We start from the raw sequence: 17,366 nt of genomic DNA on the forward strand, positions 1-17,366 counted from the left end.
CTGGTCAGGAGGGAACTGGAGACCAGGCCCCTGCACAACACCAGGCAGAATATGACCCTCTGTTCTCAGCAATTAAAGGACATCAGCAACATGCAGAGACACACCCAGCAACAGGATACAAGCTTGTCTGCAGCAGTCAGGAAAGTGAATCCAAGGATGGATGAGTGCACCAACGCTAGCTCTGGCACCATGGACAGGCTGGTGACTGCTCTGGAAACCCAGGTCCCTCACACCAAGTGTCTGCTGCTTGTCCACACAGGCCTGACCTCCATCAGTGTAGCTATTGGCTCTCAGCATCAATGGCAAAGCCAAAGGGGGATGAGGGACCTCAACCTCATTCCAGATCCTCCTTCCCCTCAGGGAGACAGGATGGTGCCAGCAGACACCCACAGGAGGAGTCCCACACGGGACCTCCTGCAGCTTCTCAGGACAGTCTAGTGGTGTCCGGCCCCTTCACCTCCCCCCTGCCTCTGATGCTGATACTTGCTGAAGTCCAAGCCAAGAAGAAAGAGCCAATATCTGGGCAGGACAATCTTAGCCAACCCAGGCCCTCTGCAATCAAATATCCCTGGGTGTGACCAGCCACCTCTTCCAGGCCAACATGGCCAGTTACAGAGAACATTCCCTCTCCCCCAGCAGCAGAAGGCTGGACTGTACTGAGACATCGGAGAGAGAAACAAAGGAAGATAAAAACTGCATTGAGGATAAATGGGTGACAGGGATGACACATCAGTGCATTTCTCTAAAACTATGTTCCCTTGCATTCTTAAAACGTCCTGAATCACTGACTGCTGCTTTCTCCAAAATGCAGATCCTGGAAGGTGGAAGCACCTGAAGAGAGCAAGCAGACAATCATATGAAGAACAAACCATTTCTTCATGAACAGACAAGGTCAAGGAGGGCACAAATTGTCTGTTCCACACATACTGACCAGGGGTGTCTTGCCATACACCTCACCGAGAGTTACAGAATAAAAGGAAGTTGAAAATCCAGCACATTCATCCTGGAAACAGGTTTCAATTATTTCCTGCCTGGTCTCTCATGCTTGATGAAGCATAGCTCTATCATGCTTCCTTGGGCACCTCTCTTCGTCAATGTCCTGATCCTCATCTTCCTCCTCAGAAACTTCCTCAATGATGAAGCACACCCTTTCTGGGTAGACTGTAAGTCCCCACAGGAGCAGTCCAGGCAGCAAAGCCTCACAGAAACACAGGATCAGGAGATGGCCATTCAGCCCATTGAAACTGCCCTGCCATTCAGTATGATCATGGCTGATTGAACATTTCAATTGCCCTTTACTCATCCTATCCCCCATATTAGTGATCATCAGAAATATATCAATCTCTCCCTTAAACACACCCAAAGCTTACGTTTCCACAGCCTGAGACAGAGAGTTCCAAAGGTTCCCAACCCTCTGAGGGAAAACAATTCTCCTCATTTCAGACCTAAGTGGCATCCCCCTTATTTTTAAATTGTGTCTGTGGTTCCAAAAACCCCGACCAGGATAACACTCCACCCGCACCAACCCTGTCCATCCCTTTAAATATTTTGCATGTTTCAATGAACTCACTTCTTATTCTTTGAAACTCTGGAGAATAAAGACCAAACTTTTTCAATCTCTCTTCATTGAACATTGTTACCAACGGCAACAGGTCTACGATCAGTTCCATTATGGCCCTGGTGGAAACATGGACAGTGTTGTGTCTCTGTTCTGCCTCAGTCTGAGGCTTTTGTGAAGGTGTCATCAGTTTTTGATGGAGTTGATGAAGTGGGAACCTTTTCGGTTGCTGATGTTTACCAGCTGGTGATAGGAAACGATCAAAGCAAGGTGGGTGCACTCGATGGCACCCTGTACCTGGGAGAAACCAGCTCTGGGGGAGAATCCCACAGTTCAGGCTGCTTGATTGAGCCAGCACATACATCATTTGTAGATGTATGAGATTCATATGTGTCCCTGTCTGCAAAGTGACTGGCAGAAGCAAGCAGCTCATTAGCATCCCTGAGCTCGAAAGTGAAGTCTGAAGGGGGTGATGATGTGTGTGATTTGCCTAAAAGCAGCCGTGATGATGTGCTGAGGCTGGGTGTTTGGTGATGCCCACTTGCATGGATCAAGGGTGGAAGAGGGCAGTGTCCATGGAGCATGTGGTGAAATGATGGAAAGATGGAGCTGTCCAAAGGCATGGAGAGGGAGGCAATAAGCTGCAGTTGCCAGGTAACCGCTGTGACATCCATGTAGTTTAGTTTGAACTGGGGTCATCTAGTTTCTCAGGGACGGGGAGGAGAACTGGAAGCTGCATACAGTGACAGGAGTGGGACTGATAATGAGATGGAACTTCATGGAAATAAAATGGTGACCGCTCATGTGCAAGATTCAGAATATGCTGTGTGAACTGTTGGGAAACCTGGAAACGTTATTCCCAACATTGAGGACCTGATTTTTCCATTCTCTCTGTATTTTCCCAATTTTCTTACCATTTCCCACGCCACTCAAGGGAGAAGAAATTTCCACCCAAAAGGATACTCTCCTCAAGTCAAACTGAGAGATGCTGGGAGTGGGAGTGAAGTCCAAAAGCCGATGTTTCCTTTGAAACAAGATGTAACACAGGAACAACATTGCACTGATTGCTGGAAATGGGCCCATAAACCAGGGGCAATAGAAGAGCAGCATGTTCTCCCAGAACCTTCTAGAATAGAGAATGTACCTCGGGATAGATAAGGAAATATTTCCTTTATCCCGATTGAACTTAGCCAGATTACGGGAGGTTACAGAGGTTTTATCTCTCAGTGAGAAATATTCCCTTTCCTCTCCAACAAAACAAAGATATAAATTCACCTTTTGAGAAACACTCGGACAGTGTCATTGGTGAGTGTCTTGTTGCAGTTCCTGATCATGTTGGTCTTATCCAAACTCTCCACAATTACTGAGGCCAAACCCAAGCAGCCTATTGCTGATAATGACAGTTAAAGGAAAAGCTGATCACGTGGTGAACCAATTTTGTGCTGAAATGGTGAATTTGCTGAAGAAAATACAAACTGGCGAGAGCACTTCAGCATCGGTCACAGGAACTAAAGTACTTGAGCGAGAACTTACAATGTCCCAATGATAAACACGTGGAAGCAAATTCAACAAAGATTGATCTTCAGTTTAAACCTTCAAATCTCAAAAACCTCTCTGAGATCGTGTGACAAATACCGTGAAGAGGAGAAGGAATTGCTGATGGCTCAGAATAGTTGGCTCAGTGTAGAATTAAAAACCAGGACGGATGGATAACTGATGCTTTCTCATGAGAAGAACAATTAAAGTTCGAAATGCTGATGCAAACTGGGAAATAAGAATGATGAGATATTCAGTGTGAAAGACAATATCCAGACTTTACAACAGGCAAAGAGATTTTTAAGGAACGGATTTAGGACCAATTAGTAACCTATGGAGGAAAAGTTTTGAAATGAATGGAGTTGCCATGGAAACTGGTCACACTTGTGTCTGGGATTTACAGATAACTCTGAAACAAAGATAACGACACTGACCAGAGGAGGGGGAATGAAAAAAATCAATAAATTTGAGAATGAATTGGGAGGTAAGAGAGAAAACAAATGTTTGAAGGAAATTAAGTGGCAGATAACATTCACACTAACTGTCAGACAATAATCATCTCCAACAAGAGAGAATCGAACCATCTCCTCATGACATTCAATGCCATTACTATTGTTGACTTCCCCCCCTTATAACATCATGGGCTTACCCCTGACCAGAAACGGGACTGATCAGCGATATCAGTCCTGTGGCTGTGAGAGCAGCTCAGCGGCTCGGTATTCTGCTGTGAGTGACTCACCTCTGCACTCGTAAGGCCTACCTCAGCATTGGATACTCTCCACTTGTCCTTGCTATGGGTCCAGCTGATGACGGGACTGGACAGTTCAGATCTTAAAATGAAATCAGCCTTGATAAATTGCATAGATCATACTTCTATTTACTTTCAAGTGAGGATTATGTATCAAATCTAATGGTGAGGAAGGCAAATGCAATGTTAGCATTCACTTAGAGAGGCAAGATTACGAGAGCAGAAATGTCCTGCTGAGGCCACAAGACGGGTAGATTGAGGCCATTCAGCCCATTGAATCAGCTCTCACATTCAATCATGGCTGGTCTGTTCCTCAACCACATCCTCCTGCCTGCTCCCATAACCTTTACTCCCTTACTGATCAAGGACCTGTACATCTCTATCTTAAAGACACTTGGGCAATGAGATCCATAGCATCAGCACCCTCTGGCAGCAGAAATTCCTCCTCCTCTAAATGGTCATCCCTTCACCCTGAGGCTATGTCCCCAGTTCCTAGTCTTCAATTGGTGGAAACAATTTCTCCTCATCCACTCAATCCATGCCCCTTAGTATCAAGTTTCAGTCAGATCCCCCTCATCCGACTACATGCCATTGAGTATGTTCCCAGAGTTCCCATTTGCTCCTCATATGACAAGCCCTTCATCCACAGGATCATTCTTTTAAGCATCCTCGAGACCTCCTCCAATACCCTTCCTTCGATATGGGGCCCAAAACTCAGACTCAGCAACACATTTCTGTTGTTACAACCTGCTACATCCATCATCGAGAATTCCCTTCCTGTCAGCATTGTGGGGACAAGGATTACAGAGGTTCAAGTAGGCAGCACACAACCAGCTTCTCCAGAGCAATTTGGGACAGGGAACTATTGTTGGCCCATCCAGCAACACCTGCATCCTGGGAGAGAATGAAAACAAATGCCTGATTTCCCTGGTTTGTCTGCACTAGCGGAAGCTCAGACACTGCAGCAGAGTTGGGAGGCCCATTGAAAATCCATGGGTGGGCATTGATATCAAAGTCAGAACGGGATTTCAAGCAGGAGGTTCATCTGAACTGAGAGGCTGAAATATTGTTACATTGCTGGTTTTTAAACAGATTAAAAATAAACAGAGAGACTGGGGTGGCAGAGCTACAGAATATTTTGCAGAGGCATGTCCAAGACTTGGGCAGAGCTGTATTGAACTGCAGTAAGAATGTGACAACAGTCTCACTTTCCAGGCCAATTGAACCTTATATTGGGGTTTATTTACAGTGTGGGGATGAGCATGATTCATACCTTCGATTCCAGTGTTAGTACAAAGAAGAAACCCAGACGGTCACATCTGCAAGTGATCGTATCCACTCCATTTATGAGGGTATTACATCCAAGCTGATCGAAGGGGCCTGTATTGGAGAATTATTAATCATGAGAACCATTCCCTCATTTACACATTCCAGGATTGAGTGATGTCAGCATTTTAAAAACTCTTTACTTACCATTTCCACCAGAGTCCCAGACGCTGCATGGTGTAGAATCTGACTAAAATGGAAAAGATAAACCAGAACATTAGCTTCACCAACAATAACACAGTTGAAGCAGCTGTGTTGATACAAACACATTGAGACATTTCTCTCTCGCCTGTCTAACAGGGTAAGGCAGGGAAGGAGGAGGAAATGTGATGCCAACTGGGAAATTATCGGGTTAAATTTTCCGGATCCTGGGTATGACCTCACTGTTTCCACCAAAGCAACGTTACACAAAGCAGATTCCTAATTGGTCACCTCCCCATTCACCATCTTTAACTTTACCAGGAAGTACAGGGCCCAGTGGGAGGGTCTGAAGCAGTGTCCAGGCAGCAGCTCATTGGGAGAGGAGAACGCTGCTGGACAAGGGAGAGACTGAGCAGACACCTTAAAATAGGGGCACTCACAAATGTCCCTCTCTTCAGTGGTGAGAACGATATAAAGTCCTGAGAGGAGCCTCAGGTTGGATAGTGATCACTCCGAAAGAGTGTCTGCACCACTCCAGGACCACTGTGAGCATTGCAGCTCCCTGATGCTGACAGTTATATCAGTTACCCATGGTTCACTGCCCTCCCAGTGAGAGAGCCCTTCCACCATGTTACTCAACTCCTGACAGAGCAGGGGCCTGTGTAACACCAGCAGCATTGCAGCACTGGAGGATCATGGTCCCTGAGTGGGGCCATATTTGACCTCACTGCCTGGCCATCTCTGTGGAGGTTGCTGCTGAGTCCTGTGATCGCTCCAGTCCCTTATCATGAGAGAGTCACCCCTGGACAGGGTCAAGGAGTGATCTGTCAGGGTTTCTGGCTCTTTAACCAGGCCATTCACCCCCAAACCTGTCTCCATGAGATTGGGAAAATGCAGCCCGTTCTGAGTGCTGAGAGAGAGAGAGAGAGAGAGAGAGAGAGACCCACATTGCTAACTGACACAGCAGTGAACCTGTACAGTTACTGCCTTTGCTGTTTGAATTCATGTATTGCTGGACATTGAGTGCGTCTGGGAAAATTAACAAAATAGTGAAATTCAGTGAAAACGGATAAGTGAATATTTTAGGTATGGCCTTACAGTAAGTCTGCAATAGTGAGTAGAGTGGTTTATTTCTTGATTATATGTTATATCGAGATCTATCTCTTGATTAAACTTAAAAATATAAGCCATAAGTATTAATTTAACCTGGAGCAGTGTTTTGTAGAGGAATAAGACAGGGCTCTTCTCTACGTCTGTGGATTGAACGAAGCAAAAACAGCCTTTAGTAGAGTGATAGGCTCTTCTTGTCAGATGTGGGAGTTGAGGGAGAGTTTACTTGTCAGTGAGGATTATACTGGAGTAAATGCCATTGGTTGCAAATCCTCTCAGATTGAATGGATCAACTGAAGCGACAGTTAGAGGAAATGAGGAATTTACAAGAGCAAGGGGATGTGATGGATTGCAGTCATAGGAAGGGAGAAAAGCCGCAGAGGCGGTCAACTGGCTAAAAGGTAGAAGACAGAGGGTGGTGGTGGAGGGTGGTTTTTCAGACTGGAGACCTGTGACCAGTGGAGTGCCACAAGGATCAGTGCTGGGTCCTCTACTTTTCTTCATTTACATAAATGATTTGAATGCGAGCAGAAGAGGTACAGTTAGTAAGTTTGCAGATGACACCAAAATTGGAGGTGTAGTGGGCAGCGATACACCAGGATCTGGACCAAATGGACCAATGGGCTGAGAAGTGGCAGATGGAGTTTAATTCAGATAATGCGAGGTGCTGCATTTTGGGAAGGCAAATCTTAGCAGGACTTATACACTTAATGGTAAGGTCCTAGGGAGTGTTGCTGAACAAAGAGACCTTGGAGTGCAGGTTCATTGCTCCTTGAAAGTGGAGGTAGATAGAACAGTGAAGATGGTGTTTGGTATGCTTTCCTTTATTGGTCAGAGTATTGAGTACAGGAGTTGGGAGGTCATGTTGTGGCTGTACAGTACATTGATTAGGCCACTGTTGGACTATTGCATACAATTCTGGTCTCCTTCCTATCGGAAAGATGTTGTGAAACTTGAAAGAGTTCAGAAAAGATTTACAAGGAAGTTGCCAGGGTTGGAGGATCTGAGCTACAGGGAGAGGCTGATCAGGCTGGGGCTGTTTTCCCTGGAGCGTCGGAGGCTGAGGGGTGACCTTATAGAGGTTTACAAAATTATGAAGGGCATGGATAGGATAAATAGACAAAGTCTTTTCCCTGGGGTGGGGGAGTTCAGAACTAGAGGGCATAGATTTAGGGTGAGAGGAGAAAGATATAAAGGAGGCCTAAGGGGCAACACTTTCACACAGAGGGTGGTGCGTGTATGGAATGAGCTGCCAGAGGATGTGGTGGAGGCTGGTATAATTGCAACATTTAAAAGGCATTTGGATGGGTATATGAATAGGAAGGGTTTAGGGGGATATGGACCGGATGCTGGCAGGAAGGACTAGATTGGTTTGGGATATCTGGTCGACATGGACGGGTTGGAAGGGTCTGTTTCCATGCTGTACATCTCTATGACTTTATGACTGTATGACATAGATGGGTTAACTCCAGAAAAACTAAGAGAGGTAGGCAGGTAGTGCAGGAGTCTTCTGTGGTGATCCCCATTTCTAACAAGTATGTTTTTTTGGAAAATGTAGGGGGTGATGGATTCACAGGGGAATGTCACATGAACAGCCAAGTTTACGGTATCAAGACCAGCTCGAATTTAATGTGGGGAACGTCAGGTTCCAAGTGTTCAATTGTGTTACGGGACTCTCTAGTCAGAGGCACAGACAAACGTTTCTGCAGCTAGCAGCAAAAAAATCAAAATGGTGTGTTGCCTCTCTGGTGCCAGGATCAAAGGTGTCTCAGAGAGGGTGCAGAGTGTTCTCAAAGTGGGGAGGGGCAAGCAGGAGGTCATTATACACATTGGAACCAATGACATTGGAAGGGGAAAGGTTGAGACTCTGAAGGGAGATTACAAAGAGTTAGGCAGCAAGTTTAAAAGGAGGACCTCAAGAGTAGTAATATCTGCTACCAGTGAGTGAGGGCAGGAACAGGAGGATAGAGCAGATGAATACATGGCTGAGGAGCTGGTATATGAGAGATGGATTTACATTTTTGGATCTTGGGGTAGAAGTGGCCTGTACAAGAAGGACGGATTGCACCTAAATTGGAAGGGGACTAATATACTGGCAGGGAAATTTGCGACAGCTGCTCCGGGGGATTTAAACTAGTAAGGTTGGGGGGGGGGTGGTTGGTAGTGGTTGGTGGGGGGAGGGTGTTGGGGGGCGGTGGTGGGTGTGTGTGGGAGGGGGGAGGTGGTGGGGGCAGGGTGTGGGGGGCGTATATGAGGGGTGGGAGGGGGGTGATGGTGGTGGGGGGAGGGTGTGGGGGTGATGGTTAGGGGGAGGTTGTGGGGGGATGGTGGTGGGGTGAGGGTGTGGGGTGGATGGGAGGGGATGTGGTGGTGGGGGGAGGGTGTGAGTGGGCAGAGGGTGTGGGGGGACAAGGGGGGGTGGCGGTGGGGAGGAGGGGGTGATAGTGAGGAAAGAGATCAATCTGAGACTGGCACAGTTGAGAACAGAAGCGAGTCAAACAGTCAGGGCAGGGAATTACAGAAACATAGCTCAGGGATGGGCAGGACTGGCAGCTTAACGTTTCAGGGTACAAATTCGAAAGGAAGGATAGAAAGGGAGGCAAGAGAGGAGGGCAAGTGGTATTTTTGATAAGGGATAGCATTACAGCTGTACTGAGGGAGGATATTCCTGGAAATACATCCAGGGAAGTTGTTTGGGTGGAACTGAGCAATAAGAAAGGGATGATCATCTTCTTGGGATTGTATGATAGAACCCCTAATAGTCAGAGGGAAATTGAGAAACAAATACATAAGGCGATCTCAGTTATATGTCGGAATAATCGGGTGGTTATGGTTGGAGATTTTAACTTTCCAAACATAGACTGGGACTGCCACAGTGTGAAGGGTTTAGATGGAGAGGAGTTTATTAAGTGTGTACAAGAAAATTTTCTGATTCGGTATGTGGATTTACCTACCAGAAAAGGTGCAAAACATGTCCTACTCATGGGAAATAAGGCAGGGCAGGTGACTGAGGTGTCAGTGGGTGAGCACTTTGGGGCCAGTGAACATAATTCCATTTGTTCTAAAATTATGGTGGAAAAAGATATACTAGATCTAAAAGTTGAAGTTCTAAATTGGAGAAAGGCTAATTTTGATGGTATTTGGCAAGAACTTTCAAATGCTGACAGGGGGTGGGGGTGCAGATGTTCACAGGTAAAGGGATGGCTGGAAAATGGGAAGTTGTCAGAAATGAGGTAATGAGAATCCAGAGAAAATATATTCCTGTCAGGGTGAAAGGGAAGGCTGACGGTACAGGGAATGCTGGATGACTAAAGAAATTGAGGGTTTTGGTTAAGGAAAAGAAGGAAGCATATGACAGGTACAGACAGGATAGATCGAGTGAATCCTTAGAAGAGTCTAAAGGAAGTAGGAGTATACTGAAGAGGGAAATCAGGAGGGCAAAAAAGGAACATGAGATAGCTTTGGCAAACAGAGTTAAGGAGAATCCAAAGGGTTTCTACAAATACATAAAGGACAAAAGGATAACTAGAGAGAGAATAGGGCCCCTCAAAGGTCAGCAAGGCGGCCATTGTGTGGAGCCACAGGAAATGGGGCAGATACTATTTTGCATCATTATTTACTGTGGAAAAGGGCATGGAAGATATAGAATGTAGGGACATAGATGGTGACATCTTGCAAAATGTCCATATTACAGAGGAGGAAGTGCTGGATGTATTGAGATATATAAAAGTGGATAAATGCCCAGGACCTGATCAGTTGTACCCGAGAACTCTGTGGGAAGCTAGGAAAGTGATAACTGGGCCTCTTACTGAGATATTTGTGCCATCAATAGCCACAGGTGAGGTGCCAGAAAACTGGAAGTTGGCTAACGTGGTGCCACTGTTTAAGAAGGGTGGTAAGGACAGGCCAGGGAACTATAGAACAGTGAGCCTGACATCGGTGGTGGACAGGTTGTTGGAGGGGATCCTGAGGAACAGAATGTACATGTATTTGGAAATGCAAGGACTGATTAGTGATAGTTAACAAGGCTTTATGCGAGGGAAATCATGTCTCACAAACTTGATTGAGTTTTTTGAGGGAATAACAAAGAGGATTGATGAGGGTAGAGTAGTAGACGTGATCTATATGGATTTCAGTAAGGCATTCGACAAGGTTTCCCATGGGAGACTAGTTAGCAAGGTTAGATATCAAGGAATACAGGGAGAATTAGCCATTTGGATACAGAACTGGCTCAAAGGTAGAAGACAGAGGATGGTGGTAGAGGGTTCTTTTTCAGACTGGAGGCCTTTGACCAGTGGAGTGCCACAAGGATTGGTGCTGGTCCACTACTTTTCATCATTTACATAAATGATTTCGATGTGACCATAAGAGGTACAGTTCGTAAGTTTGCTGATGACACCAAAATTGGAGGTGTAGTGGACAGCAAAGAAAGTTACGTCAGATCACAATGGGATCTTGATCAGGTGGGCCAAAGGGCTGAGGAGTGGTAGATGGATAATTTAGATAAATGTGAGATGCTGCATGTTGAGAAAGCAATTCCTAGCAGGAGTTATACACTTAACGGTAATGTCCTAGAGAGTGTTGCTGAACAAACAGACCTTGGAGAGTAGTTTAGCTCCTTGAAAGTAGAGTCGCGGGGAGATAGGATAGTGAAGAAGGCGTTTGGTATATAGGAGTTAGGATGTCATGTTGCAGCTGTTTAGGACATTGGTTAGGCCACTTTTGGAATATTGCATGCAATTCTGGCCTTTATCCTATCACAAAGATGTTGTGAAACTTGAAAGGGTTCAGAAAAGATTTAAAAGGATGTTGCCAGGGTTGGAGGATTTGTGCAATAAGGAGAGGTTGAATAGGATGGGGCTGTTTTCTCTGGACCGTCGGAGACTGAGGGGTGACCTTATAGAGGTTTATAAAATCATGTGGGTCATGGATAGGATAAATAGACAGAGTCTCTTCACTGGGGTGGTGGAGCCCAGAACTAGAGGACATAGGTTTAGGGTAAGAGAGGAAAGATAGAGACCTAAGGGGCAACTTTTTCACACGGACATGTATGGAATGAGCTGCCAGAGCAAATGGTGGAGGCTAGTAGAATTGCAACATTTAAGAGGCATCTGGATGGATCCATGAATAGGAAGGATTTGGAGGGAGATGGGCCGGTGCTGGCAGGTGGGACTGGATTGTGTTGGGATATCTGGTCGGCATGGATAGGTTGGACGAAGGGTCTGTTTCTGTGCTGTACATCGCTATGTTTCTATGACTGTAAGTGACCAAACCAGACTGTGGCCATTTTTAATGATTTTTTCTATAATCTCCACAAACCTGAATAACCTGGGTCACCTGACCTGAGGGGAACAACCTGTTTCACCAGGAATGTTGTGGGGGGTCCACCTGTAACAGAGAAATCCCTCTGACCATGGGATTTTGGATGAGGTCAGGGCCATATCCATGGGGTAGACAATCATTCTGTCCTGTCCCAGACCCTCCTTTCTAAACCGTCCAGAGGAATTTCAGACACAAGTGATGGGAAATATCTCACAAGGCACAGCGATCCTCATTTGTTCAGCATCATAACATTCCACACCCTCATCATGATCACAGCTTCTGATGGACATTAAAGAAACAAGGAGATCAGCTCCGAATCCTCAAACCTGCCCAGACAGGGCTCCATTCACAGCCTGAGGACTATAGAATTTCAGGGTCATTCAGTTGAACTTGTTCATCAACACTGGAGATGGTCCAGACTGTGCTGCACAATCCAGTCAGACCTGGCTGCTCACAGGCTCAGCTCGATGATATTGTGGAGGTTTACCTCACCTGGAAAGGCACGTCCCGAAATGTAACTGTCAGAGGGAGGGTGAGATCATCAATCATTGAATCCCCCACTTGGATTGTAACATCGGGTGAGACAGGGTTCCTCTCCTGGCCCTGTAACAACACACAGACTGAATGATTGAAAATCTACTCATTGAGGATTTACAGAACACACAGAAACATTTCAACGATCTTCATTTCTGTGGTGAGGGTGAACAGAGGAGGCTTCCTCATTGTAACAAATGTTACCTTAGGGGCTGCAATCCCAGAAGCTCCCTTTGCTGTCAGAAATGTGGGAATGATAACTCCAGACCCTCCATGAAGCTTTCTGCCTGCCCTGCCCGAGACTATGGGGATGGGTCATTAACACATTAAAGTACATCAGTGATGTCCACCCCAGTGGGAGTTCAGAGAGACAGAGCAACACCTTACACAGGGACAGAAACAGAAATACAGAGACACTCAGTGTTGGGGAGTGAAAGGGTGTGGGGTTCCTGATGACCCAGCCCAGTCACCCCCTGATTTTGAGGGCTGGATGCTCATTCCCACTGTTCACCTTTTTAAGCATCAAGACACCTCACAAAATCGAGAGCTTTCAATGCTGACTGATGTAACAGTTCGTCACATTCAGGACAATATACAGGGAAACACCAGGGAACTGGTTTTGATTTGATTTTGGCTTCCTTGCCATGTGTACTCAAGTACAAACATACAGAAGTACAGAGAAAAATGTTTCATGTCTCCACATAAAGTGCCATCTTCGGTACGAATACCGAGGGACAAAATCCTAAAAACTAGGTAGAAAGGAAGAAAAAAGTCAAGAGTTAAACATTGCAGTAGTTATCGTGTCGTGTAAAACAAATGAAGAAAGGTTAAAAGTTATACACTATGGACCTTCTTAGTTTTCCACAGAAAATAAAAATATAAAACTGCAGGTTCAAACATTACAGTCTTTCTTGAGTGCTTCACCCATCACAGATCTCCATTTAATAGCTCAAACAAGGAGGGACAGAGACCTTGTCCCATGGTCACAGCTCAAACAAGGGAGACAGAGGACAAAGACGAAAAACAGGCAGATAGTTGATTACCCGCTGACCTTAAAACATTACAATGAGAAAACAGCCTCTAATTGAGCCTCTGAGAATCAGTTTGACATGTGTTGCCTCACTACAATCTCCTGAAGATCTCTGTACACATTCAAGGAGCTTAATGAAACCACATTGCAGACTTTCCTGTAAAGTACAGATTTGGGGACAGAAGAAGGCCATTCACCTATCATGTCTCCCCTGGGTCTTCAAATTAGCATCATTCCCTGGTGCCAATCACTTGTTTATCCTCCATATCTTTGTACATTATTTCTGCCCAAATAATGACCCACCGTCCTCTTGAATGTCTCAGTTGAAACTGGCTCCACCACACCTCCTCGGTAACACATTCTCGACCCAAACTATTTGCTGAGTGAATGCTTTTGTCTCATATCACATTTGTACCTTTTGCAAATCACTTCAAATCAATGCCTTTGCATTTTTCCTTCTTTCTGCAAGCAGGAATAGTTTCTCCTGGTCTACTCGAGCTCATCCTTTTGAAAACATCAATCAGATCTCCTTTTTCATCTTTTTTTCTCCAAAGACAACAGTCACAACGTCTTCAATCCAATCTTATAACCAAACTTCCTCATCTCTGCATCACTCTTGTAAATCCCTTCTGCACTCTCTCCAATGCATCCATGTCCTTCCTACAATGTGCCACCCAGAACTGTACTCATTAAAGTGAAAGTATAAATCCTGTCAATAGTGTCCAGTCAGTCGGGATAAAGATGAGGGATGATGCAGAGCAAAGGTTAACTATGTCCTTATTTTACGAATAGCTGCTGAGCATGTGTGACAGGATCCATCTCACAGTAACATCAGGTCAGATGGAATCAAAGTCTGACTCTGTCCCAAAATGTGCCCAAGGTAAGATATGAACCATTGTCATTGCTCAAGGATTCACTCATCTCCTTATCTTTCTGTCATCAGCTGGGTCACCTCTTCAAACACTCAAACACCATCTACGCTCCCAGTCACTCTGTTAACTCACCTTATCTTCAACAAATGATTTGGATATGAGCTTAAGAGTTATAGTTAGCAAGTTTGCAGATGACACCAACATTGTAGATGTAGTGGACAGAGAAGAGGGTTACCTTTGATTACAACAGGATCTTGATGAAACGAGCCACTTGGCTGAGGAGAGGCAGATGGAGTTTAATTTAGATAAATGCGAGGTGTTGCATTTTGGGAAAGCAAATCAGGGCAGGACTTATACACCTAATGTCAAGAGTGTGTTGCTGGGAAAGCACAACAGGTCAGGAAGCATCTGAGGATCAGGATAATCGATGTATCAGGCGTAAGGCATTCATCAGGAATGAGGCTTGTGGGCTGGGGCTGAGACATAAATGGGAGGGAATGGGGTTGGGGGAAGTGAGCTGAAAAATCGATAGGTGGACAAAAGTGAGGGAGAAGGTGATAGGTCGGGGGGGATGTGATGGACAGGTCAGGAGGGAGGTGCTGAGTTGGAGACTTGAGACTGGGATAATGTTGGGGGAAGGGAAATGAGGAAGCTGTTGAATTCCACATTTATCTTGTGTGGTTGTAGGGTCCCAAGGCAGAATATGAGGCATTCTTCCTCTAGACATCGGGTAACGGTTTCGTAGTGGAGCAGGCCCAGGACCTGCATGTCCTTGGGAGAGTGGGAGGGGGAGTTGAAGTGTTCAGCCATGGGGCAGTGGGGTTGGTGGGTGCAGATGTCTGTGAGATCTTCTCTGAAACGATCTGCAAGAAGGTGTCCTGTCTCCCCGATGTAAAGGAGACCACACTGGCTGCAATGGATGCCGGGGATGACATTGGTAGAGGAACAGGTAAATTTCTGATGGATGTGGAAGGATCCTTTGGGGCCTTGGACAGAGGTGAGGGGAGTGGTGTGGGTGCAGGTTTTGCAACTCCTGTGATGGCAGGGAAAGGTCCCAGGACTGGGGGGTGGGCTGCTGGGGGCGGGGTGGGGGGGAGGGGGGAGTGTGGACCTGATGAGGGAGTGGTGGAGGGAATGGTGTTTCTGGAACGCTGATAGGGGTAGGGAGGGAAATAAATCTTTGGAGGTGGTGGAATTGGCAGAGGATGATGCGATGTACATGGAAGTTGGTGGGGTAGAAGGTGAGGACTGGGGGGTTCTGTCCTTGTACGTTGGGAGGAATTGTTCCAGAGGACCACCTCATATTCCGACTTGGGACCCTGCAACCACATGGGATAACTGTGGATTTGAACAGCTTTCTTATTTCCCCTCCACCCACATTATCCCAGACCCAAACGTCCAACTCGGCACTCCCCTCTCAACCTGTCGGTCACCCCACACCCCCACACCCCCCGACCTATCACCTTCTCCCTCACATTCATCCGCCTATCGCTTTCAGCTACCTTCCCCTAACCCCACCCCCTCCCATTTATCTCTCAGCCCCAGCCCACAAGCCTCATTCTTGATGAAGAGCTTTGGCCTGAAACGTCAGTTTTCCTGCTCCTCGGATGCTGCCTGTCCTGCTGTGCTTTTCCAACAATACACTCTCAACTCTGATCTCCAGTACCTGCAGTCCTCACTTTCTCCTTATCCACTTCATGGTAAAGTCCTAGGGCGTGTTGCTGAACTAAGAGACCTTGGAGTGCATGTTCATAGCTCCTTGAAATTTGAGTCACAGCTAGATAGGATAATGAAGAAGGGGTTTGGTATGGTTTCCTTTGTTGGTCAGAGTACTGAATACAGGAGTTGGGAGGTCATGTTGCGGCTGTACAGAACATTAGTTAGGCCACTTTTGGAATATTGCATGCAATTCTGGTCTCCTTCCTATCAGAAGGATGTTGTGAAACTTGAAAGTATTCAGAAAAGATTTATAAGGAGGTTGCCAGGATTGGAAGATTTGAGCTATAAGGAGAGGCTGAATAGGCTGGGGTTGTTTTCCCTGGAGCGTTGGAGGCTGAGGGATGATCTTATCGAGGTTTATAAAATTATAAGGGGCATGGCTAGGATAAATAAACCAGGTTTTTTCCCTGGCTATGGGAGTCCAGAACGAGAGGGCATAGGTTTAGGCTGAGAGGGGGAGAAATATAAAAGAGACCTCAGGGGCAACGTTTTCACACAAAGGGTGGTCCGTGTTTGGAATGAGCTGCCAGAGGAAGTGATGGAGGCTTGTATTATTTCAACATTTAAAAGGCATTTGGATGAGTATATGAATAAGGATGGTTTGGAGGGATATGGACCAGGTGCTGGTATGTGGGACTGGATTGTGTTGGGATATCTGGTAGACATGGTCGATTTGGACTGAAGGGTCTGTTTCTGTGCTGTAGATCCCAATGACTCTATGAATTTAAGTATTTCTGACAATCTCCAAAGAACTGTTCATTCAGAGAAACAATGTACTTGAACCTTGCCCCATCATGCATCCATCTGGAAGAAAACACACCTCCCGACACTCCCATTGCATTCACAATCGCTTTACTTGCTGACAAGATACAAGGTGATAAGGAACCAGCGACAGAGAACTGCAACTGCAGAGGAAAACTCAGACTGAAACTCCTGAATCCAGAATGAAATCACAGGATAAGGCCATTCAGTCCAGCAAATCTGTAACTGATGGTTTAAAGAGCATGCCCTCCTTTGCTCTGTCCTCATAGAGTCAAACAGCACAGACTCATCTTCTGGCAATCTTTTCTCCTTCAATTATTTATTCAATTCCATTTTAAAATTTAGTGTTGAATATGTACCCACTACACGGTCAGTCACTGAATGTCACAGTCTAACTGGAGGTCAAATCAAAATATTTCTCCACATGTCACCTCTGACTTTTTTCCCCTAAATCTGTGCTCCCTGGTGACCCACCCTTCAGCTGTAGGAAACAGGCTTCATTTCTTTGCTCAATCAAAGCTCTTTATTGTGTTAAATTCCTTGATCAGGTCTCCTCTTGGCTTTCCTTTCCACACTCCTCCGGGTTGCTCTTTCCTCACTCCATTGTGACCCTTCCCTGACTCCATGACTTTGATCTTCTGTTCTTTCCTCCCTCCTTCCCTCCAATCCCCCGGCTCCACTAATCCTCATTCTTCTTGACCTGGTGGG

General features: G+C 45.9%; 1 protein-coding gene across 1 annotated transcript in view; it reads right to left on the reverse strand.

Annotated features, from left to right (window-relative positions):
• LOC132823777 (adhesion G-protein coupled receptor G1-like) overlaps positions 1-5,343 on the reverse strand; it is a 28,334-nt gene extending 22,991 nt beyond the window's left edge. The window contains exons 1-2 of the mRNA XM_060837794.1: positions 5,316-5,343; positions 5,116-5,222 (exon numbers count right to left, since the gene is read on the reverse strand). The gene's annotated coding sequence lies outside the window, so the exon portion shown is untranslated. The remainder of the gene's footprint in view (positions 1-5,115; positions 5,223-5,315) is intronic.
• Positions 5,344-17,366: the final 12,023 nt, after the last annotated feature.

The sequence above is a fragment of the Hemiscyllium ocellatum genome, chromosome 17 (assembly GCF_020745735.1).
Source record: "Hemiscyllium ocellatum isolate sHemOce1 chromosome 17, sHemOce1.pat.X.cur, whole genome shotgun sequence".
In the NCBI taxonomy this organism is placed as follows: Eukaryota; Metazoa; Chordata; class Chondrichthyes; order Orectolobiformes; family Hemiscylliidae; genus Hemiscyllium; species Hemiscyllium ocellatum.